Source organism: Centruroides sculpturatus, unplaced genomic scaffold, assembly GCF_000671375.1.
Source record: "Centruroides sculpturatus isolate CEXI.00-Female unplaced genomic scaffold, Cexi_2.0 scaffold168, whole genome shotgun sequence".
Lineage (NCBI taxonomy): Eukaryota > Metazoa > Arthropoda > Arachnida > Scorpiones > Buthidae > Centruroides > Centruroides sculpturatus.
The window spans coordinates 716,952-728,099 of record NW_019384519.1 but is presented as its reverse complement, the minus strand read 5'-3'; the positions used below and the strand labels follow the sequence as shown (position 1 = coordinate 728,099).

The window sequence follows — 11,148 nt, the reverse complement described above, 5'->3', positions numbered from 1 at the left end:
TTAATTGTATCGAAATGAAATATTATAGGCCTATATGGATTATCTATTCTTATACTGTTACGAGCATTCATATTTACATAGGAGCTAAAGAAATGAATAACTTGTATTTTCGTTGGTTAATGTAAATGTTTTAATTTCGTCTTTACGTATAAGCAGGAGTGCGATATTCGTTAGGGTGGAAAGAAATTGTTTGGCTTTTACAATTTGTACAATCTCCTCCAAATTGGAAATTTTCGGAATTCGTCCGTGATCATTGTAACAGACAACAACAGGAATTTATTATAGAACTAAACCTATGAGACATATAACTGAGCCTAAGTTAGATGCGGATAAATGAGGTTACATATACACTCCTATGGAGGGGATGGACAAAAGTTTCTAATCAGCTCGCATGCTGACCTAATGACCTAGCTCTGTCGCTACTTCCGGAGAGAGAGAGTTTATTATAATCTATAGATACCTCAATATTCGTTGGTCAAATTAGATGACGTTCGTTCGATCGGAGAGAGAGGAATTCGAAGAGGACTGGCGATTGTATTGCGGGTCTTCTGATCTTTGAATTGCATGGGCCAGGACGGTCCGTTTGAGGAGGTCCGCTGAACTCGGCACCTAGTCGTTGATTACTTCGGGCATTAATTAATCTATTCACCTTCCTTTGGACTTTGTATGGGACGACCGCCTGGAACTTCGGTGTCTCCACCTTTTTATGCTTGATGGCTGGGAAAATGATCGTGTGATCGACTATTGACATGTCGAAAGTTCATTCCCAGGTGCGGGCATAGGTTTATTCCAATGACGTTTAATAGCAGCTGTTCCTCTTTCACAATCGAATGTTTTCCTTTTGCCATCTTGTTGTCAAAATTCCTCTCCGTTTGTTTAGAGAGAACGTCATCTGATCCATTCTAGAGCGATGTTTTTTTTATAACAATCGCGTTAAGAAATTAAATTACAAAGTCGAAATTTTGCGCGAAATTCGCTCATTCCTCCGCTCAGGCCCGTAGATAGCGCCGCAGGCTCACACACCCCACCTTTTGTAATTTCCAATAGCGTGATGGCTAAATGATTTTCAACAAAGTAGACGAAAGGAAACAAATTTTAGTTTTTTAAGATTAATTAATTGCTAGATATTCTTCTCACAATTACAGAATAAAAAAGAGCTTTTTCGTAAGACCGAAACTAGGCAATAAATACGGGTGAAGAATCAATGATGCGCCATTAGAAACACTTTGTTTCGTACGGGACTATTTCAAATATTTATAAATAACTTTTGACTTTTTATATTGACTTGAAGGAGATGTGTGGAGAAAAATGATCTATTATGGCGATATAAAAATATCGCCATAATAGATCTTTTGAGTCAGATTTTGATTCAATAAATTAATGTTGTGCATTGTTAGATAAAAATAATTGTAGCATGTTTATGTACACACCAAAAGTAAAGAAATAAAATTAACGTTGCATAATGTCTTATTTTAATTAATTACAACAATGTCATTGCTAAGCATTAAGTTTTGTTGTTTTATTAAATAAAAGAGGATTCTGTGCAACGTTTATTTTTTTCCTAAAATTGAATTTCTAATTTTTCTAATCTATCTTTTAATAATTGTTAAGTATTGCTTTTCTAGTGTGAAAAATGTTGTGAGCTGGATGAAGAAGATAAGATAAGCGAGGTATGTACTGTACAGAGTGTCCATAATTAAAGTATACCACTTTAGACCACTCCGGAGACAAAACTGCTAGAGATAGATCGATAAAACTATACAGGCATGTTTATCTCGACACTGGAAAACAAAGGAAAAGTTTCAAAAATAGTTACAATTTTCACCGCTAGGGTCTATAACGGTGCAACTGTCGCAGCAGCATTACATAATAATAGTGATATTAAGTCGTGCTGCAGACTTTTATCATTCGTAAACTACAGCAGAGGGGATGTTTGAGTAGCGTTAAGTTTATGCAAGACTGCAAGATCACATCACACCACAGTCGTTATGAGAGACATACCGTCTAAAACACATGGCGATGAAAGGGCGATCTCTCAGTCTTTTACAATGCAATGGGCCTGTTCGTTTATCGATTTTACACCTGGTTACGGGCTATACGAAAAGGATACAGGATTACACATGCATATAGGATTTATACAGGTGAAGTTGCTGTATACTGTTGCTAATTCGATAACACGATTGCAATGTGTGACGAGAATGACAGAAAAGATGTTGAACAGTTTCTTTGATGACGTTGCAAAGTTGCACTTTTATAGACCCTCAGCGGCGTACTTTAATGATAGACCCTGTATAGTTTTCAATTAATTTTAATTTTTAATTAATTAAACATATAATTTAAAATGAGTATATTAAATATACCGTCAAAATNTAATACAAGATGGCAGCAAATCTGCCTACTTCCAATGAAATTAATTAGTAACTAATCATTAATGTAGCCCAAAAATAGTCCAATAATTCAACTGATCATTTGGCATTAACTTCATTTTCAACAGATTAACTTTAAAAAAATCTGGTGTTTTTCATAAGCTTTGGTTTTAGCTGAACCCCAGATCTGGATTACAAGTTTTCTTTCTATATTTAAAATAATGATTTATCATTTTCTAACAAATTATTATTTTAAACATGAAGAAATATTCTACTTTAAACTGCATTGTTAAAGATTCTATATTGAATGTTTGTTATGTTTTCATATAGTTTGAATATGTTTTTATAATATTTAAGTTCATAAATGCTGTAGACTTATCATTCAATAAATAAAACATAAAATAATGGAAATATGGAGATTATAAAAAAATACTGGCAACACTTGTTATTTTCAGTCTAGAAAATTCTGACTTGTGCAAGACAGTTACAGTATAATAGTTTGAAATCAAAATAAGGTTAGAATCCCTCCTAGTAACTGGAATTGAACTATTATTTTACTGTCCAATTCAAATTACTAGAATTGAATGCTCTAAAAATGTGCTTAGATATAAACTGAAGTTGCTCTTGATAAAAATGTCATGGAATGTTGGAGAAATCTCTAAAAATGTCTTGTCACACAACTATTGTAGATCTATGGCTGGCTAAATGCCTTTTTATAATAAATTAGTTAGTTTAGTAATATTTTATTAGCAAAAAATTTCAAAAATAGGAAAGACAAGAAAAAACAGGCTATTATAGATGTAGTAGTATTATTTTAATAACTATGAAAAATAAGTTTGTTTTAGAAACTCATAACAATGAAAACATTACAAAAGCAGACAATTGATTATATATAAAATTTAAAAATTCATATTATAATTTAATAGTAACGGATCTTATTTTTGTGAGAATCCAGGGTTAACGATTTAATTTGTTAAATTAAATAACAAACTTTTGTTATAATTTTTGATAGAATTTTATCTGTTTTGTAAAAATTGGACGAAGTTGTAAAAGGAACTTCCTGTTTACATGGAGGAAAATGACACAGTTTCGTCGAAAGCGATAGTTTAGTGTGGGATTTCTCACACTCTATCCGTAAACCGCCCTATTTTCGTCACGGGTCGGAAGCGTGGAGGCTTATTTCAAACAAGTTGATTGGAGGAGAATTCTTATAAAAGGTGATAGGTCACTTCTAAAAGCTAAGCTAGCTAAGTAACTATTTCAGTTCAGCTTAAGTATAGTTTAGCGTAGCTCACTGCTCATCATCTAGCTTTTATCCTTGACCTACCATGAGACAAGTTCGAACTTAAAGATTCTGGTTACGTATAAGACAACTGTGTAATATAATTTATGTAAACTCTCTCTCATCACTTTCATTAATCATTTAAATATATTTTTCATTACAGTTGTATATAGAATATCTTAGTTCATTTTATTAAATATATCTATTAATCATTAGCTTCGTCTATTAATTATTTCTCTTTATGCCTAACTCTATCGTCATATTTACGTTTAAAAACAGACCCTCCTATGAACTTCGGTAACGTATTTAATAATTTAGTTCGCATCTTAATTCTCAGAACTCAATAAGTGATGTCAGGTTTCTAATAAAGGTATACCCACGTGAGACGGGGTATACCTGAGACCCTCACATCTCATATTTTAATTAAAATTTTGTACTCTAATTCAAAGGACAGAAACATTAAAATCGAACGTAAATAAATCTACAAATAATTTTTCTGTTGTTTTCTTCTTAAAAATACAGTTTCATCTTTGTTCCTTCTTTTGTACGTTAAAATGTATAGTAAATTCAATAATTTAAGAAAAAATAAATAAATAATTATGAATTTGGTAGATATGCTCTAATTCATCAATGAGACTATTAATGCACACATTTATGAAAACAGTTAAATTATATTGGGACTATTTATTTTCGATTTTAATCTTGAATTTTCTTGTTAAATTGTCACTGTTTTATTGGCATCAAATTATTTTTTACAAGTAAATATTGCACAAACTTCTATTCTCAATCGAATTTTTCTATTCCCGAAATAGATTTAAGTAATTAAAGTAAAAAGTTCTAATGTTTTTCTGTAGTCACTATGGTCCTTTTCATTAACATTTCCTTTAATTTAAAAGAAACAATTACATACTTATCTTGATTGTATAATATTAATAATAGAAATAAAATAAAATATATGAGCAATTACGTATTTTATAGGAGACTTACAATAAGACACGATGCACGGATATGGCAAATGTAAGTTCTAAAATTCATTTCTTTTACTCACTGAACCAGAGCTAAGACTAGACTATTGCTAAATGATATACTGTTTTCTTGGAACTGGAACGTATCTTATTGAGCTAAGCGAGCGAAACTCATTTCTATGCACTGAAATGTCATTGGATTTAAATAACTTCTTCGAAACCGTTTGATTAATTTCGACGAAATTTGGTATGACCGTTAAGTCTAGGCAGGTGAATTTCGTAAGGTATCACCGGAAAACTTTGCCATAGACTTAAACTAGTTTATTGGGACGTACAAAATGCGCGTAGCAGTTCGGTTCTGTTTACATGCGTAAACAAAGACATTCCTCGAGTTTTAAACAACTAAACTAAAATTGGACTCAATTGTCAGATTAAACAGCGATACAATTATTTTGATATTCGTAAATATCGCTGACTGGGAATATGAACATAGCGAAAATTATTACGTACGAACTGAATTAAGATATTCTGGAACAGACCTTGAAAGGAATCGAGTTTCTAAAATCACTACTAATAGAATTGTTTCTATTTTGAAACACACATAATGAACTCTAGATTTAAGCACAAATCTTTATTGGCAAAAATTTCAGGCTTTAATTAAACACAATCAATGCGATCCTAGTAAATACATATATTTTGGGACATGTATGTAATATAATGGATAAATGTATTTAATGTAAAAAAGCTATGATAATTTCACTGACTGAAATAAAATATTTGAAAAGAAGCAGTCTTTTATAGAAAATCAAAATGGTACTGTAAGGAGACGTGGAATACATTAGCAGAAACATAGAAATCCACATCAGGATATGATAAAATACTGAAAATTTCGCTTCATTGGGCCACATCTGGGAATAGATCATACGGCCCAATCAAACTGTTGGCCAAACTGTGAGCATATCCGGATACGCTTAAAAAACAAAAATCACTTTTCCATAGTAATCTAATAAACATGTATAATAATGTATAAAATATATAAAGTTTTAGTAAATTAATTAAATATTGGATGTTTATCTTATACAGTCGACTCCCCTATAACGTGGGTTCCTATAACGGAAATTCCTGTAACGTAGAGAAAAAATTGTAGCAATATTCTTATAAAGGAACTTTTAAAACGTCGTCGCCGACTCGTGTCGCGACAAGATTGATAGAATCTGGACCAATAGTGGATGAGCAGCCGAACTACTTTCCTCCGCCCTGCGCCACACTACGGAGAGTTTAGGCGGCTAAATTGAGTTTGCTATCGTCTGTACAGTATTATATATTAACTAGCTTACCCGTCGCGCATTGCTGCGATCTCAGAAGAAAGGAAATTCAAGCAAACTCGTTATGATAAAATTCAATTTACATTTTATTATTTTTATTGAAACTTATTATTATTATTATTCATTTTCATCGGGAAAACATTTCAAAGTGTCGTTTCAATTCTATTTATTTATTGGAGTGTTTGTGGATACACGATATTTTTTGTTTTTCCGTCTGGTGCGTACACGAATAAATCGGAAGGTTTTTCGACGCGTGAGCCGGCCACATACAGTTGTCCATGCGAGAAGCACGGATTCTCCAAATTTAGCCCACACACTCGCTGCGATTGTCAGAAGTGCGATTTTTATATATATTTTTAAATCCTTTATAATTTTGATTATTTAATTGCTCCTTCCTTTCTTCCTTGGCGTGTTGTGAAATTTCTGATAGTTGGATAATAAACCGTTTTATTGTAATTTGTCTTTTTAAATTATTAGATGATATTAAAATTTGGAAAGGGGGATCCCTAGATCGGTAAAATAGGCGAATTTCCTTCTACAACTTCGGTTGTTGTTCGGTATACAGTTAAAGTTTTAACAAAGTTCGAGCGAATACGTAATTAGCAAAAAAAAAAAAAAAAGTTGGAAATAAAGTGATTAAACAAACATTATTACGAATATCGTAAATAACAGTTCACAAATGCATATATAGAAATATTTTTTGAAGGGGGAAATGGTCTTCACAATTTGAAATTGATCGAACACACTGTGCTCGAATGCTCGTGTAAACGCGTGCCATCTATCGTAGGATAAATGTACTATGCCAAAAACCTTCGCGGGAGTGTATTAAAAAACTTTCCGAAGTTTTATGGCAATCGTACTATGCCATAAACCTTCGCCGGATTATATTAAACAACTTCCCAAAGTTTCACGGCAATCGGATAAACGGTGTGGTAATGCATGAAGGACAGACAAACACACACACATTCATTTTTATATTCATTTATATATATATAGATTATATATAAATTAGGTACTGTATATATCTATATATATAATCGAGACGGGTTGATGATAATAATAATAATAATAAGCGCAGAGCCCAAACGGTTAGGAGTTGAAAGTTGAAATTTGGTACACAGTTAGGGTACATCACGAAAATGCGCACTAAGAAGGGATTTTTCGAAATTCCTCCCCACGGGGGAGAGGAACAGTATTAATGCTTAACACTTCCATCAACAATAGAGGTATTAAGTAACAATGGAAGTGTTAAATAACAATGGAAGTGCTAAGTAACAATGAAAGTTTTAAGTAACAATGTAAGTGTTAACAATGGAAGTGTTACTTAACAATGAAATTGTTAAGAGAAAGCGACGTGCAAGACGCAAATGCAGTTTTTTTCGTTTTTGTGGGAAATCGAACATATTTTTAGACCCATCTAAAAATTCTCTAATTAGTCCAGAAACAGGAGGACCCAATTCTTGCATTCTGTGAAAACGGGTAAGGTTGACTATAATGTAATAATCTTAATCTTCACTATCGTTACTTTTGCCCGAGCAACGCCGGGCATACCTGCTAGTAATTATATATTAACTTAATTTATTGTAACTTTATTATAATTATATATATAATTTCCGCCGTCTAGCGCCACGCTACGGAGAGTTTAGGCTAGTAAGTTGAGTTTATTATCGTTTGTACAGTATGTAAATTAGGTAACGTAAGTCTAATACAGCACTAATTTTACACATTTCTTGTGAAAGAAACATTTCTTATTCAACGGCCATAAAAATTATTTATATTAATGATGTCTCCAAAGGTCAAGTTATTTTTCTGCGAAAAATTCGTTATCAGATATCGCGGCCGCCGTTTCGTGCACTGTTCCGCGACGAAAACAAGCTTGAGCAACGGCGTAGTCGAACGGTGCATACTCGGTAAGTAATCCTACGACTTTTTTGTTTATAGCATAGTTTATACGGATTATTCCCAAAAAATTATACGTATTTTGGAAATGTTGAGTGGAATTAGACTAGAATCGGTTAATTTTTTAGAAGAAAATCTTTCAAACAGTCTTAGTCCGTAAACTTCACACGTGTCGGGCTGCGATTGGCTCATGTATTTAACGATTCATACAACGTAAAATTCGATTAACGTGGAACGTATTTAAGCGTTATAGGGGGGGGTCTACTGTACTATCTTTAAAAAACACCAGAATTAAAGATGAACAAGCAATACTCAAGAACAGCCACTTGCCCACAACAAGACGTAGTGTGGTTAATTAATTTTTCAATAGCACAAATAGTCCAACTTGGAGACTTTAATTGTCTTTCACTAGAAAGATTAGGTAATAAGCAACTAAATACGCAAACTAATAGTATCATCCGTTAAATGTGAAACGAATTATTCCATTGGTAGCTAATAGCTACGTTCTACAATGTCTTTCTGAAATCTCCTGTAGATTTCAAATTGCTGTGGTAAACAAACAAGATTAGACACTAAAATCGCTTTGTTTTGTTCCAACCGTTTAGGCCTAGCAAATTCGATAACAATATTTGGAGAATATTTTTATTTTAAACCCATACGACTTCACAGAAGCACACTGTCTTTAGTTTGCCATTCAATTGTAATCATCACTGTCTCAAATAAGCACGCATATTTGAATTAAATGTATTGACTTATTCCTGTTCTCTGGTTGTTGCTCAAATAAATGGCTATCCCACATAACCGATGGCTCCATTACACGGAATCTACTATATTGTAGACACTACGAGGTGGTAAAATTCAATTCTCAACACGCTGCACTGTTCCAGAGGTCGATTAACACCAGTTTCATCTGCTTAATTTTAAAAAAATGTTTATTATTACAGTCCAACCTCCGAACAACGGACATTCACTGGAATGGTCTTCATTCGGTTCTTATTTGTAGACATTTCGAATGGAAACATTCCTGAGTATAATGCGGTAGTTTAAACATTATTAAAGGTTCGATTGCACGACTTTGTTCTGTATTATGTTTTACCGTAATATTTATTATTTTTATATAAAACTGAAAATTTTAATTTAAAAAATAGTAAATATTCAGGAAAACTTACGTGGCCAGTTCCGTTTGTCAGGCGCGAATCGGTTTTCTGTCCGATAGAAAAAATTAAAAAGTTTTTTTTTGTTCGCGAATAGAGCATGATAAAAAAGTCGAATCAATGGATCAATGAGTATAAATTTCTCAATGTGCAGTAATTTATGATATTATTTTACTCATACTTTGCATCGTAATAGCATTTAACTCCATCCTGCACATTTTATGATCGTTATGATTGTATGTTTAAAAAACGTTTGTTTTAATGGACTTACGACATTTGCGGACACCCCTTTCCCAGAATTAGTTCCTGAATTCGAGGGATTTCTTTAGTTCATTGCAATATTTGCATGTTTCCGGCAAGCATTTCAGTTGCATAGAGATTTAAATTGGAAGAACCTTAAATGTGTTCGTGTTGAAAAAGCATCTAGTCTAGGTTCTGTTAAAACTATTTTTTAAAATATTCTAAAAATAACGAGTTTTTATCTATTTATATACTGTATATATAGGCCTTCACAGTAAGTATGACTTTTATTACTTAATTTACGGAAAGAATAATTAATGTTATATTATAGAAAGTGATTTCATTTCATATATATAATTTATAGATTTTTTCAAATATTTCTAAACCATTTTGTGCATAATCGAATAAACAATCTCATGATTTAATGGCATACTTCCATCTATATTGAATTAGATGAGATTCAGGATCTCTCCGAATTAAAAACTTGAAAATTAACAAACATCGTTGTGGATAAAATGTTTAAAATATAAATGATATTGTTACATTAATATGATTAAAATGTTTTATTATTATTAACTGTATGTTCAATAATTCAGAGAAATAAAATTAATAACATTAAGAAGATAATTGTATTTTGTATTTTAAAAGCACAAGGAAATTTTCATCATTTTGATCTAAAGACAGAACGAAGTTTCTTCTTACCTTCTATTCATCAATATATAATTTGATAGAAATGCTTTAATAGATAATGTTCGACGACAAAGTTTATTGTAATTTCGTCAATATACTTTAAGAAAATAAAGGCATTTATGAGGTATCTCCTGAACGATTCGCGGATCTTCTGAAACTGGTCGAGGACATGTATGGACGGCAGATTGGAAAACACAATTTAAAATTCTATAAGTACCGGTATATGTTTCTGTGATAGGAATATAAATGTTCCCCGTTTCTGCTTCACATTTGAAAATACATCTGTTCTGAGCAATGATTTTTGTACGTGGAAAACAGTTTAAAACTTTTCTTAAATGAAATTTTTGCTTGCAACTTTCTGACATAAGGTAGCTTATACTACGTTCGCACACAATCCACGACTCACTTCGATCTCGATTTATCTACAATCTGTATTGTGACTGTCGCCAGTCGAACATCGTGCTGTTCGCACAGGCAATCCGCTCGAGAAGAACCCGGCTATTACACGCGATAATAAGACTGACGTAACTACGCGGTAAGTCACGAACACCAACAAACAAAATGGAAGTTTTGGTTAGAAATAAATACTTTTTCTTGCCGTATATCTAATAATAGACAGATGTCATCGTCTCTCCAGATATCTTTTTTATTTTTCTGTCGATAGCCGGACACGTGTTCAACAGCCATCTTGTATTTTCTCGCGCGCGTGGGATTGTGGGATCTCTCTCATGACTGGATCTAGTTTCGAGAACTCTCTCGAGTCGATCGCGATTTAACCTCGTTTTAGTCGAGNAATCCGTATAAACTACGCTATAAACAAAAAATTGTAGGATTACTTACCGAGTGTGCACCATTCGACATCGCCGTTGCTCAAGTTGTTTTCGTCGCGGAACAGCGCAGCAAACCGCTGCCGCGATTTTTGATGTAATTTTTCTGCAAAAACTTCGTTGAACTTTGGAGACATCATTAATATAAATAATTTTAATCGCCGTTGAATAAGAAATGTTTCTTTCACAAGAAATGTATAAAATTACAGTAATGTATTAGACTTACGGTACATAATTTACATACTGTACAGACGATAGCTTGCCTAAACTCTCCGTAGCTTGGCACTGTACGGCGGAAAATAGTTCGGCTGCTCGTCTGCGATGACGTTTTACCGCGTTTTACGCGTCCTTTTTAGCGTCTTTATACGAATACAGTGGCAATTTTTTCGCCTCGTTATAG

General features: G+C 32.8%; 1 long non-coding RNA gene across 1 annotated transcript; it reads left to right on the top strand.

Annotated features, from left to right (window-relative positions):
- Nucleotides 1–4,575: 4,575 nt before the first annotated feature.
- LOC111622695 lies at nucleotides 4,576–9,781 on the top strand. The gene is made up of 3 exons (XR_002756315.1): nucleotides 4,576–4,665; nucleotides 9,497–9,505; nucleotides 9,596–9,781. It is a non-coding gene; the product is annotated as an uncharacterized LOC111622695 (long non-coding RNA).
- Nucleotides 9,782–11,148: the final 1,367 nt, after the last annotated feature.